Here is a 10,977-nt window from a genome sequence, read left to right as displayed (position 1 = left end):
CATTTATGAATCCATATAATATTAGTAGCATAAGCTAGGAGTAAGGATTTTGAATAAGAATTAAGAAATAGAAAAAACCGCTGAAACAACTTGAAGCTTCCATCAACTATATTGGTCAATAACGTTATTTTTATACCAATATTTACACATTAATGTTATTTTTATACCAATAAATTATCCTAAGGCCAATAATCAAGTGTTATAAGTAAAAAAAATATTGGCCGTTAAATTTCATCATTTTAAATAAAAATATTGGCCATTAAATTTCATCACTTTAAATAAATATAAATAAGTAAATAAAAAGAAACCACCATTCTATTTAGATATTTAATTATAATATTATTCATAAACGATATATTTATTAGTAATATTCCAATATTTACAATTTTGCCCTCACCCGCATCTCTTGAAACTGAAAGCATACAGAGGCCTTGATCTCCTGAAACTCAAAGCATCTTCAATATTAACAACTTTGCCCTCGCCTGCATCTCCTGTGTGCTCTGTAACATGTGTGGTCGAGAAGACTTGCACACTTAAAGCCTTTTTTTGTGGAGCACCCGCTTTTATATGTTCATCAAAAAATTGAATCATTTCTGCCTTGCTCAACTGCTTCAATGCAGCCACCTGTCTCATTACATTGCCAACAATTAACTTCTGTCTTTAGATAAATAATATTTTAAATAAAAGTATCAAGAAAATGACACAATGGGCAAATTTGTAAAAAGCTCCATACGTCGTGATCTTTCCTATCAAATTTGAGGGCACCATCTTGGATTCTCGCCAAAAGTATAGAGATTCTTCTCTTAAGTTCTTGTGCTTCTCAAGCTTCATCTCAATCAGTGCATTAACATTGTTCTGCACCATTATAGTATTAGATATTTAGATCAATAAACAATATTCAATATTTCATATGATAATTCCAAATTGATAAAGAAAACACAACTCTTGTGACCTTGAATTCATCATCTGGCATCTCATAGAGTTTAGTCTCAAACATCTTGAGAAATGCTTGAACCCTTGACTCGATATGTTTAGGGCCCTGTTAAATCCAAGAAACGGGATTAGTATAAATGAATGTGACTGTAATAATCTGTTATATATGAATTTTCTCTCTTGGTTTTTTTTCGTATTGGAGTTTTCCACATATATTTTTGTGTTCTTATTTCTTCATCATCTTTTATTGGGCAAACCGTTGGAAATCTTTGAAACCCTCTTTAGTATAGCAACATGTAACACCCTTTTGTAAGTTGTCCACCCTATTTATCAGATGCTGTGATGGGAATAGAGATTGAGACAAAGGTTTTGTCCCCATAAAAAGTACATCTTCAACATGTTGAATCATGAATTCGGCTTCATTTGATTCAATATTCTCTAGTTGTTGTATAGCTTTAGATAACAAAAGAAGAAAAAAATCATAACTGGTAGTAATGTTATAAAAACCTGCTGCATAGCACTCTATGAAGATTCTTGACAAAATTTGAGGATAAAATATTGAAAGATGTTCAGGTTCAAGAACAGAAAGAATTTCAAGCTCATCAGTCCAAGGCCATGATCCATCTTTTACAAGTAATGAGAAGTGATACATGGATTGCTGATATGGATGTTGAAACTTGTAATTTTCATATTCTTTTATCACCAGTTCCTATAAAAAAGACAAGTAATTACACATACATAAGTAACAATATAAATTCATCGACATAACATAAGTAGCAATGCCTTTTTTTTTTTACCTTGATCACATAGAAAGAGAACTCCACAGTTCAGTCTGATTCACCAGCAGACAAGCTTGTTGCCCAACCCAATTTCTTCAAGACATAGAAGAGGGATCCTTCTCCTTCATGACCAATTAAGTGTCCTAGATACCTACTTGGCCCTTCCATGTAATGATGAATGCCAGGTGTCACTGGCCATGTAATTCTCAGCTTGTGACCACATTTTACAGGAACAGTTTTCACAATAACCTGATAAATAAATGCAACAAGACAATATGTATCCCAAAATCATACAAATGATACATAAAGCAAAAGAAGCTTTAAGGACTCAGACCTGAAGATGTTTAGGGTGCATGGTTGACCAGGGAAACTGGGATGGATGCAGTCAAGCTAGGTGGAAGCAGACAAGCTAGGGAAGAGAAGTGTCGCACACGGTGGAGCAGTAGTGTAGGGCGCAAACCACATATTCGTGATTCTCTCTCCCAAAATTCTGAAACGATAAGTTTTTGGATAAACAACGTAGTTTTCTAAATTTTGGGATGAATCATAGTTGTAAAGGTCAAAGTGAAAAATCTAAAAACATAGAACTACTGAATCAAATCAAGGATACCTTCTAACTTCGATTTCAAAAATGAGGAAATTAGGGTTACCTTCTAGCTTCGATTTGAAATTAGAGAAATTAGTGTTACCTTCGACATTGAATCAGTTACATCTGGAGCGAAATCTCCCACAAATATCGATAGATCTGAACCGGTGCTTTCTCCACACTTTTCTCCTGTGCTAAAAATCGCTCAGTTTAACCGGAAAGCTTGATCAGTATTTGGCATCATGGTTCCATTGTAGGGCTGGAGGATTTTCTCAGTGGATGAATGAGAAAGAAACTAGATGAATCCATAACGTTTTGATTGGCCAGTCTGTTTGTTTGTATTAGTTTTATAGATTTAACCTGTAAATTTAATGAATAGAGTGTCACGAACGCCGGTTTGCGAGAAGCCTGACTGGAGATAAGTTTCCCCTTATCTACTAAACGGATCAGAGAAGAGGAAGAAGGAAGGAGAGGGGAGAATCGATTGCTAAGATGAAAGATAGAAAGAAGGTAGAAAAGCGGGCTTTGAAAATTTTGGGGATTTCGATTTCCCCCTTATCTACTAAACTCGCGTTTCTTTAAAATTATGAAGTGACACTCACAGAGAACGCGCATTTAGCATAAAGCACCCTCCGTGTTTTTATTTTTTTTCTTACGATACTAATTTAAGGGCACGCGATAATGCGTGACCTAAATCCTTAAATTTTTTGAAGAGATGACACTTTTTTAATGTCACTTTCTTTTGCGTAACATTAATCAACGAGTGTCGTGGTTTGCGCGTCATAAAAGGGTCTTTTTCTTGTAGTGGGTGGTTGTGTGTGGAATCATTTCACGAGAGAACAAACAACATCAATGAGATATGTTAATGTAGAAACAAAAAACGGTAGAGGATAAGGTGTTGGATTAGGTGTCTAAGCTCATTATTACTATAATTGGCATATACTTGAATTGATGGTAGCACAGTCCGTTTGGGTTAGCCTTAAAACCTGGTAATTCAATAGGATACCTTTTAGAGAGAGAGGGAGATAGATTGATTTATTAATTTATTATATGATTAATAAATTAATTAGAAATCAAAATAAATGATTTGTTAATATATTATGAGAATAATATATTAGTTAGAAATATTGTTATTTAATTAAGAATTAATCAAAAATGAATTAGAATTAATTTTGGGATTAATTGAATTAATTAAAAGTACAACGACCTAAGCTGTAATTGTTCAATAGTTGAACAAAAGGGTTCCAAAACCTTCCCCATAAGAGATGTACGGTTTTTGGCATGATTCTAAGGTTTTTAGAATATCCCTTGGAGATAATTAGGAAACTAAATAATTACCTGATCTAAGATATTATTATTTTAATCAAGGGTTATATAGGCTTTCTTGGTTAGCTATAAATAGAGTCTCATATCCTTCAAATTTTGGCCACTTGACTCCTCAAGAGTATAACTGAAATTTTATCTCTTATATCCTCTCTCTTCAAGTTTCCTTGGTTGTTAGGGTTTAAGAGTGAACAATTAGAGGCACGAATCTTGTGGTTTCAGCTTCCAAATCAAAGAAGAACGGATTTTTGATTGTTACTACAAAATAAAAAAGGTATGTAATTTTTAACTTGTTTTTCAATCTCGAAATTACCTAGGGTTCATAGGTTTATTGTTGCTCAATAGAATGTTACTACGATAGTGTTATAACATAGATCTAATAGGTTGCATATACTATTAAGTGTTAATGATTTATCCGCGTTAATACATGTAAAACCCATCATAAGGTCTGATGTCGGAGGGATTTCAGAGTAGAAGGAACGGCGGTAGAATCGATTGCTTCGTTTATGTGGTTGAAGGGTGAAGATGAACACAAAATTAATGATCGCTTAAGGGTAGGACGATGGCGTCAACATGTACATTGATGAACAACGTCGACTGTGTAGTGTAGCAGTTCCGGTACGAGCTATGATGTATGTTATTGGTTATGAGAAAGAAAGTAGCGAATCAAAGTATTATGAAGATGACGACTAGAGAAAAAGAGAGAACGAGGATTAGGTCTAATTTTTTTAGAGACAGGGGAAATAAAAATATTTAAATTTTGGTAAAGAGGGAAAATATAATAAAATGTTAGTAAAGAGGGAAAATTGAAATTTTATAGATGACGGAAAAAAATTGTACTTCCTCCGAATACTGTCAACACTGTAACGAAACTAAGACTTATAGTCGCATGTCTTTTTTTTCTTTTATGGTTACCATACAAACTCTTATAGCCACATGTCTTTTTTTATCTTTTATGGTTACCATTTTTTATATTTAGATAAAATAAAAAATAAAATGTAACTGTAACATACTTTTAATTTCAAGTTTCATGTTTTAAATGTCATAATAAAATATTTATAGTCAAATGTTGTAATTTTTTAATATTCAAAATCATTAATTTTAGACATATATATGAAATTAAATCGTTATCATAAAACAAATATAATCACATGTTTTTTAAATATCATAATAAAATACTTTTGGTCACAATAATCTTCCGTGATTATTGGCTAATATTTGTCACAATTTTTATGTAAAACAATGACAAAATGTGTGAAAATAGTTTGCAATGGTGACGAATTTTAGCTAACATGTGGGCTAACACTTTACTCAAGTTTGATTAATGATCTTTAGTGATGCAAATTCCCAAAACCCCCATGACCACCCTTTTTTAAAAACCAGTGACCACAGGTCCGTTTTGTACTAGTGTAAAGTCGTAATTTTATGGATATTACATCTTTTATCTCATCATTTAGCAAGAAATAATCTATCATTACTGGATATAGTATTATTAATATTGTAATATTACTTTTACTATTTAAGAAATTGTGTATCTCCATTGGCTTGTATAAGATATGGGTATTCCATTTCATCACCAAATGTGATCGGGTGTCATAATAGATGTGCTACCCATATTTCCTATAATTACATGTTTTATGAACACAACAAGCACCGTAATATTGACCGGCCGTTTCTATCGATAATCTATCACTAGAAATATAGTTTGTCTATCTCCCACCTCCTCCATGCGCTAGAATACTTATTTATTTATTAAAGCTTTTATCACCATCGACGCTTCTGTACTCTTATTTCCAAAAATATTATATAAAAATGTAAATCATAATAACTTTGAGGAGGGATGATACTATTATGTACATTTATTTTTTAAATCGACATATATTAAGAAAAAATGAGCCCAAGTTAGGCACAAGGTAGCGAGGAAAAACATGCCATTTCAGCAATTTACATATTCGAGCTAGATGAGTTTAACCAAGTACAACAATCCAAAGTCATTTTACTACTCCTAACCGAAATACAATAGCACGCTTTCACAATACAGTTTTGAAAAAAGAGTCTCCGGTTCTCCACACACCCTTTTTAAAAGATTCATCGAGAATGTCGTTTCTTAAATCCCACAGTCCCCCTAAAAGCGAAGTAGACACATCATACAAAATATTTTTCTCTGTATTTGGCACCCAAAATGAGGTCTTAGAGTGTCCAAGTCTTAAATTTCGTAGTTCCCCCGCAACACACGCTACACGACCATCACATGAGAGATAAATCACATAACAAAGACGAGCAAGGGATGATGATTGGGTTCTAATCCCAACATCAACAATATAGGACTCCACTTCTCAATGGATGGGCTCCCATTGCATGGACTCCTTTAAGAGCATTAGGTATGGGCCCGTTGAGATGGTGTTATAACAACTTATAACACCAAGGGGGAAATGGTGTTTATGGTGTTATGACCATGTTATGAGGTAATTACAAAAAAATCCAATAACACGCTTTCACAATACTGTTTTGAAAAAAGAGTCTCCAGTTCTCCATGCACCCTTTTTAAAAGATTCATTGACAATGTCGTTTCTGAAATCCCACAGTCCCCCTAAAAGCTGTAAACAGAAAAAAGAGGGTTGGGAACCATAAATAAATAAACAAATAACATTGGTTGTCAGTTAATTCTGAATTAGTTACCCCCACAGGCAATAAAAAACAAATGAATTAAATTTTTAAAGTGAAAGATAAATTTTTAAATTAATACCATCATTTAACTTTAAAAGATTTTTTTCAACTTTGATGGCATGTAACAGAGTTTTGGCTGAAATTTTCAATTTTGTCGGCATATAACAAGTTATGACTTAAATAATGATATTAGATATTTGGGCAATCAGGTTTTTTTCGGTTCTTAAATTATTTTGCCGAAAGTGGTCCAATTTGGTATTATTGATCTTACAAAAGGCAAGTCTCATGGTTCTTTTAGCATATCCATTGAGTTTAATACTTTATTGTTCATATTTGTTTTTTTTTTAAAAAATGTTAAATCTTGTTTTAGTGAATGCAAGTCAGTAGGAAGTAAAGGTGCAAGAAGAGAAAAATACTAAATATGGGACGATCATGGTTATTTCAAGCCAAAATAAAATTCAAAAGTAACAAATGCTAAATTTAAAAGATAAACACTTGTAATGCATAATACATATTATACTTCCTAAATAAGTAACCAAAAACTAACATCATCCCCAAATAAATTACATATTAACTAACATCAATAAATTATAATTATAGTGTCTTGATTTTTAATTATACATTATAGAGAGTCAGTTAATATGTAGTCATTATTTTTGTATTCGTCTCGGTTTTGAACTACAAAAACTATATTCAAATAATAAAAATGAAATGTAACATATACGATGGTAATAATGCAAAAATAACCTTCAAATTTGGTTTGATACAAAAAAATAGTCTAAAACTTATTTATAAAAGCAACAAGAAATAACAACGAACTTTCAAAAAGAAATGAGAAATTACAACTAACTTTTAAAAACTATCAAGAATGTATAATATAGGATGATAATAATGCTTAAAAACACCGAGTTTGGTCTGATGCGAAAAAAAGTAATTTTATATGAAAGTTGGATTGCAGTAATACTAAAAGAACCTATATGTTTTTTATCTGATGCAAAAGTGGTCGAAACATACTTTTAAATTGGCAAGAAATAGCAATGAACTTTTAATTCATCTTGAATAACCATTTAATAGCTATTTGTGAAAGATATGAATACTCAACATTTAAGATCATAGACCTTACTCAAACGTCCGTAAATATTTGAAGTAAGCATTCATTTTTCCATTATTTTATCATTATCATAAAATAAAAATAAAAAATCATCATTTGTTTAAATTGTTTAATTCGTCTCATAATAACAAGTAAGTTGTGTGCCAATTATGTATTTTGACATTTTTAATAAGTTATGGGCAATATCTAAATCGAGCAAGCATAAATGTTTTTATATTTCTTTGTTATAGAGTTTTATATATATGTAATATTGTGTGTGTGTACGTGTGTGGGGGGGGGGGGGGGGGAGGGGGGTTATGTGGTTCATTTCAAATGCTATTTTTTAAAATAAACAATTCTATTTCATAATATAACCATAAAATAACAATGTATTTTGAAAGTACATTGTCAAACGTTGGATTATACTTACGTAGACCCGTTTTTGCGCATGGTTAACTATATATAGCTATTTCCGGTGTCACAAGTAAAAAAGGTTTGAACGTATTTTGTGGCGATGAAGGTCGTTCAACTAATAAAACAAAAAATGGTGTCTACAAAGAGGTCCTTCAACGACTATAGACATTTATATTTTCTTTATTCGTTCCCCGCGTTTAACGCGGGTCATAATCTAGTTCAATTATAAACTGAAAATAAAGGATGAGGTAGGTATATGATGATGCATGCGTTTCTGTAGAGGGACCGGGTGAAATTAAAGAGTTTTGTTAGTCCCACATCGGTAGGAAAGTAGAAGGTGTTGAAAGAGAGGGAAGAATAAAAGGTGAGGTGGAGGGGCATTAGAAGCATCTTTGCGCTTGGGGCAATGACGCAGCTAATGAGGTATTAACCGAGGCGCGTCAATTGCTGGTTGAAAACTATTTCCAAACTCCCTCTTTGGCCTTGGGTCTCCCTTGGCCATCGAGAATTTCTGGAAGGGTTTCCTTTGACTGGGAAGCCCTAAAAATTCTTAGTTTGTCAAAACTTTAGTATATCCTAATCCTCCCTCCTAATTAGATGGCCTAAGAGTAATATTAATAATCAGACAGTTTTCATGTAATCAAAAAAAAAGTCTGTTAGTAATTATGTGATTTTTTTTTTTTGTATTGTAATTAAATATGGATAGTATTTTTGACCAATTAAATGCATTGATGTTTGTGAAGTCTACATATACGGGAGATTAAATCAGCAAAAATAAAGGTTTGCTCTCCCACATCGGGTGAGAGAAGATTACATACAAGATGGCAGTGGCTATAGAAACCAAGCCCCAAGAAAACAAAAAGCATACCTTTCTCGGCCTTTTGGCTAAGATCAAGTGTAGTATCTGTTCTTATCAGTTTAATATCTGATATGTAGGCCATCGGCCTACTCGATATTAATCTTATTTTTTATGGGGGAGAGTCCATCACAGTGGCTTGCTGCTGGGTCTCTCGAGTGTCGCCTTAGCGTTGCACTACAGCCAGGGCGTGGCGCACCCCTCTAATCCTAGTCTAAAAGTACTTTTAATAGTTTTGAATGGAAGACTTTACTTCTTACCTTGTTATGTCTAATACTTCTATCAGTTTATTCGAACTAGGATCCAACATTCCAAAGAAGAGGTTGGAATTGTTTTTTAGCCTTGGCACACCCGTAGCTCCAATGTAAGTTTAAAACTTATATATATTGGCCTTTAATTAGTAAGATAGGAAGCAAGCTTTTCCTGTGTTCGGAAGGCATATATAGTATAACAGATCCTGCTCAATTAGTAAGATGGTGATCACTTTTATCAACGTTTCCTGATCGCAGTACTGTTCCTATTATACACTTCATCTATAAGTTGACATCGGTAATAATACTACTACAGCACAAATAAGCATATTATGTGGAATTTGATTATGACTATTTATTTGATCCAAAGAAAACATTGTAATTCAGAAGCATGCATCAACTTTGTCTTAATCTTCAATTTTGGAATGGACTTCTCCCATTTACCACAATCAGAGATTACAATTCTCTTAAGAGGGAGAGACCGTATTGATCTAACAGGCCCAGACACACTTGAAATAATGCAATTATATAACTGCCATTTGGCTGTGCGTTTTGCCCAGAGGAAAGGGGAACTAATGGAACACTACAATATATGATGTGAACCTGATCCCACATTGGAGGCTGAAGAAAGAAAACAGAAGCTGGGTTGTTGCATAAAAGGTGAGGGCAGGAGAATGGAAAACTCACTTACCTGGACAGGGTCTATGGGCGATCAAGAAGGTCCATGGCCTAGGTTGGTGATCTCCATTGCACATTACGGAGAGGTGCCTGTCTAAGGTCGGCCCAAGTTGGTCGAACCTATGTCATAATTTGTGCCAGTGGGGGCCTGCGTTCGCGCGGCCCCTACCAATATCCTAGTTTCAACATCTAGCTTTTTTATTGCTTCTTTGAAATAACTTAAATCTGAAAATAAAAATTAAAGAGGATATGTTACAAAAAAGGATGCTTTCAAAATTTCAGGATTTTTTCAAGGTGTAGATTTTTGTCTAAATATGGAAGAACGTGTTAACCAAATGTCTCCGTCACATTTTTCCTTTCTCGAATTTTCAATATCAACTTTCTCTTTACATCTTAATCATGAGAGCTCCTCATGCTATGTTGGTTACTCTATCTGGACCGGGCTTTTTTAGAATGGGGAAATCATAAAATACAAAAATGTGTCCATTTAAATCTAACATGTCTAAGTCCACCGTTACATCTAAAATATATTTTATTATCACAATTCTCCGATTCGGATTAATAAACATCGCATAATAACTTTCAAATTGCACGTCCAAATATCTTTTATCATTCAAATTTCACATCCAAACATTCTTTAGTATGATAAATTTAGTTTCCTAAGGAAATATTAATATAAATTAATATGTGGAGGGTTATTTGGTAACTTAACCAAAGTATAGGTTCCAATACTAATTTAGATAAATTAAATGGACTTAGTTTGTAAATGACTTCCAAATAAAGACTACAAATGGGTCATTTAGTTTTTAAGATTTAAATCTTGGACTTATGTTCATAGATTTTTCAAGTAAGGGTAGTTTGTGACATTTTTAAAATGAAGTTTTAAATGGTTAGGACTAGTTTTGAAATATTTCTAGGAGAGGGGTGAATTTTGGACATTTTAAAATGAAGTTTAAAAGCTTAGGACTAGATTTGTAAATTTTTTGAGAATGGGGTGAGAAACATTTATTTGGCATGTATGTTTGGTTAACTGGAGGTCCTCTCTTCTCGTTGAGTCCGTGCACACACAAAAAAAAAGGTCCTGTGGCTTCTGATCGATCGATGAAGGGCAATAATCAACAACTAAAAAACAAGACGGAAGTGGAGGTTACTTACAGTCATAAGAGGTGGCTGATGGCGGTGGCATGAGCTCCGACGAAGTGGCAGGGGGGAGGGTTCCGAGTAGTTGCTGCCTTTGGTTCTCCTTCTGTTTTCGAGCTGAAATCGACGAGGGGAAGGGTTGGGCTGGTGGTGGGGATTAAGTAGAGGTAATAAGGAGGTGCTGGTGGGTTTAGGTTGGTGGAACGGTGGTGTATGGTGGGGTGTGTGTGTGTGTGTGTAACTGAGAGAGTGAGATAGAA

The 10,977-nt window shown here is 33.6% G+C and overlaps 3 non-coding genes and 1 pseudogene across 3 annotated transcripts; 3 read left to right on the top strand and 1 right to left on the bottom strand.

The window, feature by feature from the left end:
- Window positions 1-393: 393 nt before the first annotated feature.
- On the bottom strand, window positions 394-2,067 carry LOC111892251 (insulin-degrading enzyme-like 1, peroxisomal; annotated as a pseudogene).
- Window positions 2,068-8,180: 6,113 nt separating this feature from the next.
- LOC111892340 (U4 spliceosomal RNA) lies at window positions 8,181-8,332 on the top strand. The gene has a single exon (XR_008232294.1). It is a non-coding gene; the product is annotated as a U4 spliceosomal RNA (small nuclear RNA).
- Window positions 8,333-8,656: 324 nt separating this feature from the next.
- On the top strand, window positions 8,657-8,852 carry LOC128133969 (U2 spliceosomal RNA). Its single transcript, XR_008232290.1, has one exon. It is a non-coding gene; the product is annotated as a U2 spliceosomal RNA (small nuclear RNA).
- Window positions 8,853-9,582: 730 nt separating this feature from the next.
- On the top strand, window positions 9,583-9,746 carry LOC128133966 (U1 spliceosomal RNA). The gene has a single exon (XR_008232287.1). It is a non-coding gene; the product is annotated as a U1 spliceosomal RNA (small nuclear RNA).
- Window positions 9,747-10,977: the final 1,231 nt, after the last annotated feature.

The sequence above is a fragment of the Lactuca sativa genome, chromosome 4 (assembly GCF_002870075.4).
Source record: "Lactuca sativa cultivar Salinas chromosome 4, Lsat_Salinas_v11, whole genome shotgun sequence".
In the NCBI taxonomy this organism is placed as follows: domain Eukaryota; kingdom Viridiplantae; phylum Streptophyta; class Magnoliopsida; order Asterales; family Asteraceae; genus Lactuca; species Lactuca sativa.
The sequence above is the reverse complement of the archived record's forward strand: the minus strand, read 5'-3'. Positions and strand labels throughout refer to the sequence as shown.